Here is a 16,103-nt window from a genome sequence, read left to right as displayed (position 1 = left end):
GTCTCTACTCACTCCCATTCTGTTCATTCCCCATAGCTTGTCTCTGCTCTCCCCTATACTGTGTTATATCATTCCCCATAGCATGTCTCTGCTCACCCCCATACTGTTATATCATTCCCCATGGCATGTCTCTGCTCACCCCTATACTGTGTTATATCATTCCCCATAGCATGTCTCTGCTCACCCCTATACTGTGTTATATCATTCCCCATAGCATGTCTCTGCTCACCCCATACTGTTATATCATTCCCCATAGCCTGTCTCTGCTCACCCCCATACTGTGTTATGTCATTCCCCATAGCATGTCTCTGCTCATCCCCATACTGTGTTATATCATTCCCCATAGTATGTCTCTGCTCACCCCCATACTGTGTGTTATATCATTCCCCATAGCATGTCTCTACTCACCCCCATACTGTGTTATATCATTCCCCATAGCATGTCTCTGCTCACCCCATACTGTGTGTTTCATCATTCCCCATAGCATGTCTCTGCTCACCCCATACTGTGTGTTATATCATTCCCCATAGCATGTCTCTGCTCACCCCCATACTGTGTGTTATATCATTCCCCATAGCATGTCTCTACTCACCCCCATACTGTGTGTTATATCATTCCCCATAGCATGTCTCTACTCACCCCCATACTGTGTGTTATATCATTCCCCATAGCATGTCTCTACTCACTCCCATTCTGTTCATTCCCCATAGCTTGTCTCTGCTCTCCCCTATACTGTGTTATATCATTCCCCATAGCATGTCTCTACTCACCCCCATACTGTGTGTTATATCATTCCCCATAGCATGTCTCTACTCACCCCCATACTGTTATATCATTCCCCATAGCATGTCTCTGCTCACTCTCATACTGTGTTATATCATTCCCCATAGCATGTCTCTGCTCACCCCCATACTGTGTTATGTCATTCCCCATAGCATGTCTCTGCTCATCCCCATACTGTGTTATATCATTCCCCATAGTATGTCTCTGCTCACCCCCATACTGTGTGTTATATCATTCCCCATAGCATGTCTCTACTCACCCCCATACTGTGTTATATCATTCCCCATAGCATGTCTCTGCTCACCCCATACTGTGTGTTTCATCATTCCCCATAGCATGTCTCTGCTCACCCCATACTGTGTGTTATATCATTCCCCATAGCATGTCTCTGCTCACCCCCATACTGTGTGTTATATCATTCCCCATAGCATGTCTCTACTCACCCCCATACTGTGTGTTATATCATTCCCCATAGCATGTCTCTACTCACCCCCATACTGTGTGTTATATCATTCCCCATAGCATGTCTCTACTCACTCCCATTCTGTTCATTCCCCATAGCTTGTCTCTGCTCTCCCCTATACTGTGTTATATCATTCCCCATAGCATGTCTCTGCTCACCCCCATACTGTTATATCATTCCCCATGGCATGTCTCTGCTCACCCCTATACTGTGTTATATCATTCCCCATAGCATGTCTCTGCTCACCCCTATACTGTGTTATATCATTCCCCATAGCATGTCTCTGCTCACCCCATACTGTTATATCATTCCCCATAGCCTGTCTCTGCTCACCCCCATACTGTGTTATATCATTCCCCATAGCATGTCTCTGCTCACCCCCATACTGTGTTATATCATTCCCCATAGTATGTCTCTGCTCACCCCCATACAGTGTGTTATATCATTCCCCATAGTATGTCTCTGCTCACCCCCATACTGTGTGTTATATCATTCCCCATAGCATGTCTCTGCTCACCCCTATACTGTGTTATATCATTCCCCATAGCATGTCTCTGCTCACCCCCATACTGTTATATCATTCCCCATAGCATGTCTCTGCTCACCCCTATACTGTTATCATTCCCCATAGCATGTCTCTTCTCACCCCCATACTGTGTGTTATATCATTCCCCATAGCATGTCTCTACTCACCCCCATACTGTTCATTCCCCATAGCATGTCTCTGCTCACCCCCATACTATGTTATATCATTCCCCATAGCATGTCTCTGCTCACCCCTATACTGTGTTATATCATTCCCCATAGCATGTCTCTGCTCACCCCCATACTGTTATATCATTCCCCATAGCATGTCTCTGCTCACCCCTATACTGTGTTATATCATTCCCCATAGCATGTCTCTGCTCACCCCATACTGTGTGTTATATCATTCCCCATAGCATGTCTCTGCTCACCCCATACTGTGTGTTATATCATTCCCCATAGCATGTCTCTGCTCACCCCTATACTGTGTTATATCATTCCCCATAGCATGTCTCTGCTCACCCCTATACTGTGTTATATCATTCCCCAGAGCATGTCTCTGCTCACCCCTATACTGTGTTATATCATTCCCCATAGCATGTCTCTGCTCACCCCCATACTGTTATATCATTCCCCATAGCATGTCTCTGCTCACCCCTATACTGTGTTATATCATTCCCCATAGCATGTCTCTGCTCACCCCTATACTCTGTTATATCATTCCCCATAGCATGTCTCTGCTCACCCCTATACTGTGTTATATCATTCCCCATAGCATGTCTCTGCTCACCCCTATACTGTGTTATATCATTCCCCATAGCATGTCTCTGCTCACCCCCATACTGTTATATCATTCCCCATAGCATGTCTCTGCTCACCCCTATACTGTGTTATATCATTCCCCATAGCATGTCTCTGCTCACCCCATACTGTGTGTTATATCATTCCCCATAGCATGTCTCTGCTCACCCCTATACTGTTATATCATTCCCCATAGCATGTCTCTGCTCACCCCTATACTGTGTTATATCATTCCCCATAGCATGTCTCTGCTCACCCCATACTGTGTGTTTCATCATTCCCCATAGCATGTCTCTGCTCACCCCATACTGTGTGTTATATCATTCCCCATAGCATGTCTCTGCTCACCCCATACTGTGTGTTATATCATTCGCCATAGCATGTCTCTGCTCTCCCCATACTGTGTTATATCATTCCCCATAGCATGTCTCTGCTCTCCCCTATACTGTGTTATATCATTCCCCATAGCATGTCTCTGCTCACCCCCATACTGTGTGTTATATCATTCCCCATAGCATGTCTCTGCTCACCCCCATACTGTGTGTTATATCATTCCCCATAGCATGTCTCTGCTCACCCCATACTGTGTTATATCATTCCCCATAGCATGTCTCTGCTCTCCCCTATACTGTGTTATATCATTCCCCATAGCATGTCTCTGCTCACCCCTATACTGTGTTATATCATTCCCTATAGCATGTTTCTGCACTCCCTCTATACTGTGTTATATCATTCCCCATAGCATGTCTCTGCTCACCCCCATACTGTGTTATATCATTCCCCATAGCATGTCTCTGCTCACCCCCATACTGTGTGTTATATCATTCCCCATAGCATGTCTCTGCTCACCCCTATACTGTGTTATATCATTCCCCATTGCATGTCTCTGCTCACCCCCATACTGTTATATCATTCCCCATAGCATGTCTCTGCTCACCCCCATACCGTGTTATATCATTCCCCATATCATGTCTCTGCTCACCCCCATACTGTGTTATATCATTCCCCATAGCATGTCTCTGCTCACCCCCATACTGTGTGTTATATCATTCCCCATAGCATGTCTCTGCTCACCCACATACTGTTATATCATTCCCCATAGCATGTCTCTGCTCACCCCCATACTGTGTGTTATATCATTCCGCGTAGCATGTCTCTGCTCACCCCTATACTGTGTTATATCATTCCCCATAGCATGTCTCTGCTCACCCCTATACTGTGTTATATCATTCCCCATAGCATGTCTCTGCTCACCCCCATACTGTTATATCATTCCCCATAGCATGTCTCTGCTCACCCCTATACTGTGTTATATCATTCCCCATAGCATGTCTCTGCTCACCCCTATACTGTGTTATATCATTCCCCATAGCATGTCTCTGCTCACCCCCATACTGTTATATCATTCCCCATAGCATGTCTCTGCTCACCCCCATACTGTGTGTTATATCATTCCCCGTAGCATGTCTCTGCTCACCCCTATACTGTGTTATATCATTCCCCATAGCATGTCTCTGCTCACCCCTATACTGTGTTATATCATTCCCCATAGCATGTCTCTGCTCACCCCTATACTGTGTTATATCATTCCCCATAGCATGTCTCTGCTCACCCCTATACTGTGTTATATCATTCCCCATAGCATGTCTCTGCTCACCCCCATACTGTTATATCATTCCCCATAGCATGTCTCTGCTCACCCCTATACTGTGTTATATCATTCCCCATAGCATGTCTCTGCTCACCCCATACTGTGTGTTATATCATTCCCCATAGCATGTCTCTGCTCACCCCTATACTGTGTTATATCATTCCCCATAGCATGTCTCTGCTCACCCCCATACTGTGTGTTATATCATTCCCCATAGCATGTCTCTACTCACCCCATACTGTTATATCATTCCCCATAGCATGTCTCTGCTCACCCCCATACTGTGTGTTATATCATTCCCCATAGCATGTCTCTACTCACCCCCATACTGTGTGTTATATCATTCCCCATAGCATGTCTCTACTCACCCCCATACTGTGTGTTATATCATTCCCCATAGCATGTCTCTGCTCACCCCCATACTGTGTGTTATATCATTCCCCATAGCATGTCTCTACTCACCCCCATACTGTGTGTTATATCATTCCCCATAGCATGTCTCTACTCACCCCCATACTGTGTGTTATATCATTCCCCATAGCATGTCTCTACTCACCCCCATACTGTGTGTTATATCATTCCCCATAGCATGTCTCTGCTCACCCCATACTGTGTTATATCATTCCCCATAGCTTGTCTCTGCTCTCCCCTATACTGTGTTATATCATTCCCCATAGCATGTCTCTGCTCACCCCCATACTGTTATATCATTCCCCATGGCATGTCTCTGCTCACCCCTATACTGTGTTATATCATTCCCCATAGCATGTCTCTGCTCACCCCCATACTGTGTTATATCATTCCCCATAGCATGTCTCTGCTCACCCCATACTGTGTTATATCATTCCCCATAGCCTGTCTCTGCTCACCCCCATACTGTGTTATATCATTCCCCATAGCATGTCTCTGCTCACCCCCATACTGTGTTATATCATTCCCCATAGCATGTCTCTGCTCTCCCCTATACTGTGTTATATCATTCCCCATAGCATGTCTCTGCTCATCACCATACTGTGTTATATCATTCCCCATAGTATGTCTCTGCTCACCCCCATACTGTTATATCATTCCCCATGGCATGTCTCTGCTCACCCCTATACTGTGTTATATCATTCCCCATAGCATGTCTCTGCTCACCCCTATACTGTGTTATATCATTCCCCATAGCATGTCTCTGCTCATCACCATACTGTGTTATATCATTCCCCATAGTATGTCTCTGCTCACCCCCATACTGTGTGTTATATCATTCCCCATAGTATGTCTCTGCTCACCCCCATACTGTGTGTTATATCATTCCCCATAGCATGTCTCTGCTCACCCCTATACTGTGTTATATCATTCCCCATAGCATGTCTCTGCTCACCCCCATACTGTTATATCATTCCCCATAGCATGTCTCTGCTCACCCCTATACTGTTATCATTCCCCATAGCATGTCTCTGCTCACCCCCATACTGTGTGTTATATCATTCCCCATAGCATGTCTCTGCTCACCCCTATACTGTGTTATATCATTCCCCATAGCATGTCTCTGCTCACCCCATACTGTGTTATATCATTCCCCAGAGCATGTCTCTGCTCACCCCTATACTGTGTTATATCATTCCCCATAGCATGTCTCTGCTCACCCCCATACTGTTATATCATTCCCCATAGCATGTCTCTGCTCACCCCATACTGTGTGTTATATCATTCCCCATAGCATGTCTCTGCTCACCCCATACTGTGTTATATCATTCCCCATAGCATGTCTCTGCTCACCCCCATACTGTTATATCATTCCCCATGGCATGTCTCTGCTCACCCCTATACTGTGTTATATCATTCCCCATAGCATGTCTCTGCTCACCCCTATACTGTGTTATATCATTCCCCATAGCATATCTCTGCTCACCCCATACTGTGTTATATCATTCCCCATAGCATGTCTCTGCTCACCCCCATACTGTGTTATATCATTCCCCATAGCATGTCTCTGCTCACCCCCATACTGTGTGTTATATCATTCCCCATAGCATGTCTCTGCTCACCCACATACTGTTATATCATTCCCCATAGCATGTCTCTGCTCACCCCCATACTGTGTGTTATATCATTCCCCATAGCATGTCTCTGCTCACCCCTATACTGTGTTATATCATTCCCCATAGCATGTCTCTGCTCACCCCCATACTGTTATATCATTCCCCATAGCATGTCTCTGCTCACCCCTATACTGTGTTTATTATTCCCCATAGCATGTCTCTGCTCACCCCTATACTGTGTTATATCATTCCCCATAGCATGTCTCTGCTCACCCCCATACTGTTATATCATTCCCCATAGCATGTCTCTGCTCACCCCTATACTGTGTTTATCATTCCCCATAGCATGTCTCTGCTCACTCCTATACTGTGTTATATCATTCCCCATAGCATGTCTCTGCTCACCCCATACTGTGTTATATCATTCCCCATAGCATGTCTCTGCTCACCCCATACTGTGTTATATCATTCCCCATAGCATGTCTCTGCTCACCCCCATACTGTGTTATATCTTTCCCCATAGCATGTCTCTGCTCACCCCTATACTGTGTTATATCATTCCCCATAGCATATCTCTGCTCACCCCATACTGTGTTATATCATTCCCCATAGCATGTCTCTGCTCACCCCCATACTGTGTTATATCATTCCCCATAGCATGTCTCTGCTCACCCCCATACTGTGTGTTATATCATTCCCCATAGCATGTCTCTGCTCACCCACATACTGTTATATCATTCCCCATAGCATGTCTCTGCTCACCCCCATACTGTGTGTTATATCATTCCCCGTAGCATGTCTCTGCTCACCCCTATACTGTGTTATATCATTCCCCATAGCATGTCTCTGCTCACCCCCATACTGTTATATCATTCCCCATAGCATGTCTCTGCTCACCCCTATACTGTGTTTATTATTCCCCATAGCATGTCTCTGCTCACCCCTATACTGTGTTATATCATTCCCCATAGCATGTCTCTGCTCACCCCCATACTGTTATATCATTCCCCATAGCATGTCTCTGCTCACCCCTATACTGTGTTTATCATTCCCCATAGCATGTCTCTGCTCACTCCTATACTGTGTTATATCATTCCCCATAGCATGTCTCTGCTCACCCCATACTGTGTTATATCATTCCCCATAGCATGTCTCTGCTCACCCCTATACTGTGTTATATCATTCCCCATAGCATGTCTCTGCTCACCCCTATACTGTGTTATATCATTCCCCATAGCATGTCTCTGCTCACCCCTATACTGTGTTATATCATTCCCCATAGCATGTCTCTGCTCACCCCTATACTGTGTTATATCATTCCCCATAGCATGTCTCTGCTCACCCCTATACTGTGTTATATCATTCCCCATAGCATGTCTCTGCTCACCCCCATACTGTGTTATATCATTCCCCATAGCATGTCTCTGCTCACCCCCATACTGTGTTATATCATTCCCCATAGCATGTCTCTGCTCACCCCCATACTGTGTTATATCATTCCCCATAGCATGTCTCTGCTCACCCCCATACTGTGTTATATCATTCCCCATAGCATGTCTCTACTCACCCTCCTACTGTCTGATTAAGCCTTAACCACAATCTCATACTACCAATGTTATCTCTTACACTGTAAGTGGGTTATTTATGTCAGCCCTAATGCTTCTTATTATGCCAGGGTAATAAGGCTATGTGTGTTCCTGGATCGGTAGAAACCATACATGAATTATTAGATTATTAGGTCGTGTAGACCAGTCTAATGTGTAACAGAAGATATCTGTGTTACCTAAATCACAGGAGATGTAGTTACTGTAGTGTCTCCTCCCCTCTGCTCCTCATACAGCCAGACAGGAGGACTCAATGTGCCTGATATCACCTTATTTAGGTACACACTGCCATATCCAATCTTCTGTGCATCACATCAGATGGACGATATATGTGTCAGTTATATCTGCCATCTGCTGGTGTGTACGGGGGACCCACCAATCACCCGTACACATGCTGTGGGGACCTGGCAGTGATTGACAGCTCAAGTAGGTGGGAGATTTAAATATCTGCCCATTTGACATGTCAAGCCTGGCACATTGGGCAGATGATTGGTTGACCAAGTGTGTACCCAGCTTAAGACACTGAAGAAAGCAGCAAGAGACCCTTATGACCTGAGGAAACATTCTGGGGTTATAAGGATGGGAGTTTTACTGACCTGAGGCTATTCTGGGGGTATAAGGAGGAGAATCACTGACCTGAGGCTATTCTGGGGGTATAAGGTGGAGAATCACTGACCTGAGGCTATTCTGGGGGTATAAGGAGAATCACTGACCTCAGGTTATTCTGGGGGTATAAGGCGGAGAATCACTGACCTGAGGCTATTCTGGGGGTATAAGGAGGAGAATCACTGACCTGAGGCTATTCTGAGGGTATAAGGAGGAGAATCACTGACCTGAGGCTATTCTGGGGGTATAAGGAGGAGAATCACTGACCTGAGGCTATTCTGAGGGTATAAGGAGGAGAATCACTGACCTGAGGCTATTCTGGGGGTATAAGGAGGAGAATCACTGACCTGAGGCTATTCTGGGGGTATAAGGAGGAGAATCACTGACCTGAGGCTATTCTGGGGGTATAAAGAGGAGAATCTTTGACCTGACCTGTGCCAGGGGTCTGTTGTGGAACCCATTACACTGAATTATTTGGTACATTGAGCAACGTTATTCTTCTGGGACTCTGTATTCAATTCTGACTTCTAAATAAACTTAATTTCAAGTTTTTTCTCTATATTCTACCATGTCTAAATGATCAGTGGATCCTACATCCTCACCATAGTGGCCCTAATATATGGGGTATAACCCACCGAGTCACACCTCCCGCTTACAGCCGCCCTTATCACCCACCTATACACTTGTGCCTCCATTTTCTTTATGGATATATAATTTTGATATTCTATGTTTGATGACATCACCAGTACGTTGAATGTCACAGGGTCATTAGAGTTTTTTCTAAGAGACCCTGAGACACACAGACAATGACCATAGTTACATAGTAAGAACAACCTACTGAGAAAAAGAACAGAACTAGAAATCATAAAATAAGAACTTGAGTAAGTTACGAATAATCCTTTAAAAGATCTTAACTCTGTAGATAAAATCTTAACCAATAATATCCTGTCAGAACGTGTTAGATAAGACAGACGATAGAAGTGGGTAGAAGCTATATTTGTTCTCTCCCATCATCCACCTTATATGGTGACTTCATGGTTACCTCACGCTGAGGGGCCTGGGACATGCTCTGACGTATTGGTCTCTGGTGAATAAACAAAAAGTGAAATTTGTATGTAATTGTGAAGAAATCTGATGTAATATGGGTGTGACTGAGGATCCGGCCCACGCAACCAAGATGGGTCGCGGCACTGAGCAGGGTTAAAAACTTGTGCTGTGGGGCCATTCTCAAAATACCACTGGTGCTAGCTGCCATCTAGCTGTAGGTATAGAAACTGAGTGTGTTATAGAAAAACGAGCACTTACCTTACATCCCCGGTGGAGTGGCTGCAGCAGCCTCCATGTCCCGAGGGACCCCCTTTCCCGTAGCAGCGGCAATCAGTGAGCTGTTGGGAGGGTTCACCCTGGCAGCTCCAGTCTGCTGGGAAATTGGTATCACAGCCATGGAAACTACAACCAGATTAGACACCATTAGATCAGAATCAACGTAATACATACTGACCGATAGTCACTAAGAACAGGATATTTATCATTTACATTAATAACCTCAGACTCCACTTTTATATATTCACTAATCGATAAAGACTTTCATCGTGAGTTTGAAACAGGAGCAGGTGAGTTAGAATACATGAAAAGGTGAGTTAGTTTACACAAACCGTAACACATATTTCCGATACCACTTATATCTGAGACAATGTTTGGCCTAGTACAGTGCAGGGGATGTAATGCATTTGTTTTGCAGGAAGAATGCTGGAGACTCAGCAGCTGCCCAATCTGTAAGCAATTTTCTCTGCTGCAGGAGGAGATAGCAAAATTACATGCTGACATATGTAGGATGTCTGTGTCATTGAGGCCACCACTGCCTCAGAGAGCCCCCAGAAGACATACTGCCTGGACTACTGTGGGCTCTGAAAGGCAGAGATTCCCAGAAGGACACAAACACCTCCCACAAGCTGTGGCACTGGAAAACTCATATGCTGCTCTTGCAGGGTTGGAAGGTACAGCTAATATAGGCAATACAAAACAGGAAGATATGGGGTCTTCCACCGACTATAGAAAAAGGAATAGGAACAGGAAAATGACATCTTCAAATAGGGCTACACTTATCTTGGGAGATTCCATTATTAGAGGAGTACATCTGGGAAACACTGCTGAAGTAGAGAGACAAGTATGGTGTTTACCTGGAGCCACAGCTCCAAGGGATAAAGATCGCATGCTGAGAATTGTGACGGCAGCAAGAAAAGATGGAGGTGGATGTCATTGTCCACCTAGGGACAAGTGACCTTGCCAATGCTGAAGTCATGGCAGTAAGAGATGAACTCAGGAAGTTAAGGATTGCTCTAAAGTAGGTGGCACCCACTGTAACTTTGTCAGAAGTATTGTCAGTACATAGAGGGGGAGATAGAAATCATTGCATCAGTAACTTCAATGTTTGGCTACAGAAGTGGTGTATGAGGAGGGATTTGGATTGACAGTCCATAGCCACGCAATCTGGTAAGATAGAAGCTTATACAAATATGGTGGCCTGCACCCATCTTCAAAAGGAACTACAATACTGAGTGAACAGTTTGAAAGTTTCACCAAGAACTATTTAAACTAGAAGAGGGGGACAGTGATCCAAACAAGAAAAAGGAAATCTGCTCCCCCAACCAAGAAGTATTATTTCTGTTGGCAAATGTAACAGGAAGCCTATCCACAGCAACAGAGGACAATTCAGAACAAAATAAACATAGGCAGAGAGATGAACATACCAAGGAACAGGAGAAATAAGCAAACAAATAAAACTCTAAGAGCAATGTGTGCAAATGCTAGGAGCTTAGGAAATAAAGGGCCTCATTCAGAGGCTGTCGGAGGATGCAAGCGGTCGCTCAGAAACTGGGCGGCCGCTTGCATCCTGACCGCCCGCCTCTGTTTCGCTCGTTAGGCCCACAGCTCTAACGACCGCTCGGGCGATGGTCAGCGACCATCGGGGCTTACGACGAGACCCTAGGGTAGGGTCTCACTTGTAAGCCCCGGAGAGCTTCTGGCTCTGTCAGAGCCGGAAGCTCTCCACTGACATCACTAGTGATGTCAGTGGGGCCTCCCCCAAATGGTAGGCGTTCCCATGGGAACGCCTCCGTTTGGGCTGCAACCCCCCCGGGCCGCCTTCCAAACGGGGCGAGCTGTCAATCAACATCGACAGCTCGCCCCCTTTGGAAAGAGACCCGCTACGACCGGTGCTGTCGGTCGTAGCAGGTCTCACGCATGCGCACGAGGGAGCCGGCTCTCTCGTGCGCATGCGCACTGGCAAAACATTGAGGTGGTCATAGACCGTACGGCCGCCTCTGAATAAGGTCCAAAATCCCTGAACTAATTGCAATAATGACAAGGGATGATCTGGATATTGTGGCTATTACGGAGTCATGGTGCAATGAAAATGATGACAGGGGCATAGCTATACCGGGATATAATTTATTTAGGAAGGACAGAATGGGAGGAATCGGAGGAGTAGCAATGTATGTCAAGGAAAGCATAAATACTACGTTAATACATAGTATTGAAGAAAAAACCAAGTCCCTTTGGGTGACTATAGAAATGGGAGAAAGTGATTCTTCGTTTTATGGTGGTCTACAGACCATCAGGTCAGGAAGAGGAACTGGACAATAAACTATTGCAGGACATAACTAAAAATGCCATTAAAATGAGGGGTTATAATCTTGGGAGATTTTATTCTACCCAATATAAACTGGGAGGTGTCTGTGGCAAGTTCCACTAGAAGTAGGGACATCCTGAATTCATTGCACGGAGCCTCACTCCAGCAATTGGTGAGGGAGCCCACTCGGAAAGACGCAATATTAGACAATACTTACAAATGGAGACAGAATATCTGATGTAAAAGTGGGGGAAAACCTGGGATCCAGTGATCACCAAGCAGTATGGTTCAGAATAAAGACAGATACTGACTCACCCCATACAAAAACAACGGTGTTAGATTTTAGGAAGGCTGATTTTGCAGGGATGGGAAGATGTATAAGCGAATCTTTGGCAGAGTGGAGGAACTTGAAAGGAGCAGGTGAGGTGGGAAAATGTAAAAAGTGCAATATTAAAGGCAACAGACCTTTGTATCAAATGGGTTAGGAAAACCACAAGGAAAAGGAGCCAGTGTGGTTTGGGAAAGAGGTAGTAAGTATTGTGAATGCAAAAAAGATGGCCTTTAGGAAATACAAGCAGACGTAAAGTAATGAGGACAAAGAGGAGTATCTTGTAAAACAGAAGGAGGCTAAGAAAGTAATCAGATGGGCAAAGGCAAAACCTGAGGAGAAGATTGTATTTATTGTTGTCATCAGCAAAACCAGTTTGACAGACGAAATTACATTGCACTTTTTTAAAACAGTGAATAGCAATCCATGGTAAAGGTTATCACAAACAATTTCACAAAAATAATAAAATTAAAATTAACTAAAGAGATACAATCATAGCATTCAACATGCGCACAGCAGATGGAAGAAAACTAACCCTCAAGCGACTCGTACGTGCCCGAAGTACTCTAAACCGCTTTAAAGGTGGGAGCTTATCAAAAAATTCATGAAATGGATGGCTTGGATCCGATATGATACCTTTGGTTCTCTTTAGAACCCTAAGCCCATAAACATCATGAATAGTTGGCAACTGCACGCCAATGATTTTGCTGGCGGTCCTAACAACCCGTTCCAGTGCACTTCTTTCACTCGCTGTGCAGTTGCCATACCAGATAATGATACCAAACGTCAGAATGCTCTCAATTGAGCATCTGTAAAAGTTTAGCATAGTTACTTTGCTAACTCCCGAGGCCCTCAAACGTCTTAGGAAAAACAAACGCTGTTGCGCCTTTTTAATTAGGGACAGTGTATTTAAAGACCATGTCAAATCTGCCGCAACCTGGATACCCAGAAATTTAAAAGACTCAACTATATCAACATCCTGGTTGTTAATAGACACTGGCAATTTCTGCTCTAAACATCTACGACGAAAATCAATTACCAGTTCTTTTGTCTTGTCACCATTTAGGAGCAAGTGATTATCACCACTCCAAGAAACCAAATTTTTGATCTCTTTCCTATAATGGGACTCATCATTCCTGCTAATTAACCCAACGACTGCAATATCATCAGCAAATTTGATGATTTTCACAGAATCAGAAGTCGACACGCAGTCGTGGGTAAATAGCGAGTATAATAGGGGGCTGAGAACACAACCCTGGGGAACACCAGTCTTAATCAACACTTCCCCCGACACAGCACCTCCAATTCTAACTACTTGTGGTCTATCAGTTAAAAAGTTTAAAACCCAGTTACAAATAGACCCACTTAACCCCAAGTCAAACAACTTAGATGTTAGTGAGACGGGAATAACCGTATTAAAAGCAGAACTAAAATCAACAAAGAGTATCCGAACATAAGAATCCCTCACTTCCAAATGAGCTAAAATAGAGTGAAGTGCTGTAAGTACCGCATCATCAGTGCAACGATTTTTCCTATATGCAAACTGAAAAGGATCAAAATCTACTGGGAAAAAAGATTGAATATGTCCTAATACCAGCCTTTCAAAGCATTTCATTATCAATGAAGTTAGTGCAATTGGGCGATAATCATTAAGGCATTTTACTACCCCCTTTTTTGGAACTGGAACAATATTTGCCTTCTTAAAACATCTCGGCACTACACAATTAAAAAGGGACAAATTAAATAAGACCGTTAATATCCAACTTAACTGGTCTGCACACCCCTTGAGGACTTTACCGCTAATCCCATCCGGGCCGGCTGATTTACACAAATCAACCCGACGTAGACATTTAATCACATCATACTCCTCCTCCAACATAAGAGGAGACTCCCCCACCCGGGGAATTTGGGGCGTAACAGAAAAACTATTCTCTTGATCAAACCTAGAGTAGAACAGGTTCAAATCTTCAGCTAATAGATTATTGTCATTGCTAATCACCTCCTTTTTTATTTTACAACCAGTAATATCCTGGATCATCTGCCACAGGCTTCTCGGATTCCTGTTATCATGACTTCTAGCTTCAATCTTTGCGGAGTAACTAATTTTAGCCCTCCTAATACCTTTCTGCAATTCACACCTGGAAGATTTCAACATTTCTAAATCACCAGATTTAAACGCTCTATCACGAGCCTTGAGTAGAGATCGAACTTCCCCGTTCAACCAAGGCTTCACGTTGGGAAATATTTTAATACTCTTTGTTACTGTAACACTATCCGTACAGCAACCGATGTAACCTAATATCAATGATGCTAGAGAGTCAATATCTATATCGCCATTTACCCTACTCTCATCAATAAACAAATCCCAGTTTGTGAATTCCAACATATCCTGTAATCTAGTCAGTGCGTCCTCCGGCCATATAGTTACCAGACGTCTGACCGGTCGCACTCTCCTAACTAATGACCTGTAAACAGGTATGAGAAACAGGGACATATGATCGGATCTGCCAATATGGGGGCAAACAACAGTTTCATAAGCTGACTTGAGGTTTGTATACACCTGGTCCAAGGTACGCATGCCCCTAGTTGGAGCCGATACATTTTTATATAACTTAGGCAATACTTTCCTCAGGTCAGCTTGATTGAAATCACCTGCTATAATAAAAACTGCCTCAACATACACAGATTGTAATTTCGCAATTTCCTCGTAAAGAATTCCCAGGGCAATTGTCACATTAGCCTGAGGGGGAATATAAACGGCAATGATAATTGCCACCGAAACTTCTCTGGGCAAATAAAAGGGTCTACATTTGACAGACAGATATTCAATATCCACTGAGCAATGATTACCAATACAGATAGCATCAATACACCAGGTACGCAGGACATACAAACACAGCCCCCCACCCCTACTTTTCCCTGATGAAGAAGTTCTGTCTGCTCTGAACAGAATCCTGTTTCCAAAAGAGACCGCAGTATCCAGAACTAAGTCATTTAGCCAAGTCTCGGTAAAAATTAATACAGAGCAGGACTCCAGATGCTTCATGTATGAAAGAACTGCATGTAATTCGTCCAGTTTACTAGTCAGGGACTGAACATTTGCTAGAAATAAGCTAGGCAAAGGGGGTTTGATAAAACAAATTGAGCCTGGCTCTAGTACCAGCTCGTTTACCCCTTTTTTGCCTCCTCTCCCTCCTCCGATGCCTCTTCCAACCCTGCCTGCGTCTCCAGGGATAACCGAGTCTCCAGAAATGCCCCCCTCCAGAGCGCTGCCCACCCCCATAATCTCTACTTCCATTGCCGTGCACATGGCTCTTCTCACAACTCCAGTCTCCAGACCAGCCACCACTCACCACCCCAGCTGCGACAGACCCATCCAGGGCCGCCACGCTTGCAGGCACAGTAACTCCAGGGGCAGCAGACACACAAGCTCCAGAAGCGGCAGCAATCCCAGCCACCCCCGCTCCACCCACAATGCCTGTGGCTGAGGGGTTACCCGGGGCTGTACCTCCCTCAGAGACCTGCACAGCCTCTGCGCCGGACCCAACAGCTCCTGCAAGCGGCTCCACTCCACCAGCTCCGGAACCTGCCACTCCACTCCAAACTCCAGTCAGGCGGAGACCAAGGAGCACCTCGCGGGGGTATGTGATCCCACACCGGCCGCCGTCACCACACAGGACTCCG

The sequence above is a fragment of the Taudactylus pleione genome, unplaced genomic scaffold (assembly GCF_031769625.1).
Source record: "Taudactylus pleione unplaced genomic scaffold, aTauple2 ptg002601l, whole genome shotgun sequence".
Lineage (NCBI taxonomy): Eukaryota > Metazoa > Chordata > Amphibia > Anura > Myobatrachidae > Taudactylus > Taudactylus pleione.
This window is presented reverse-complemented; position numbering follows the sequence as displayed.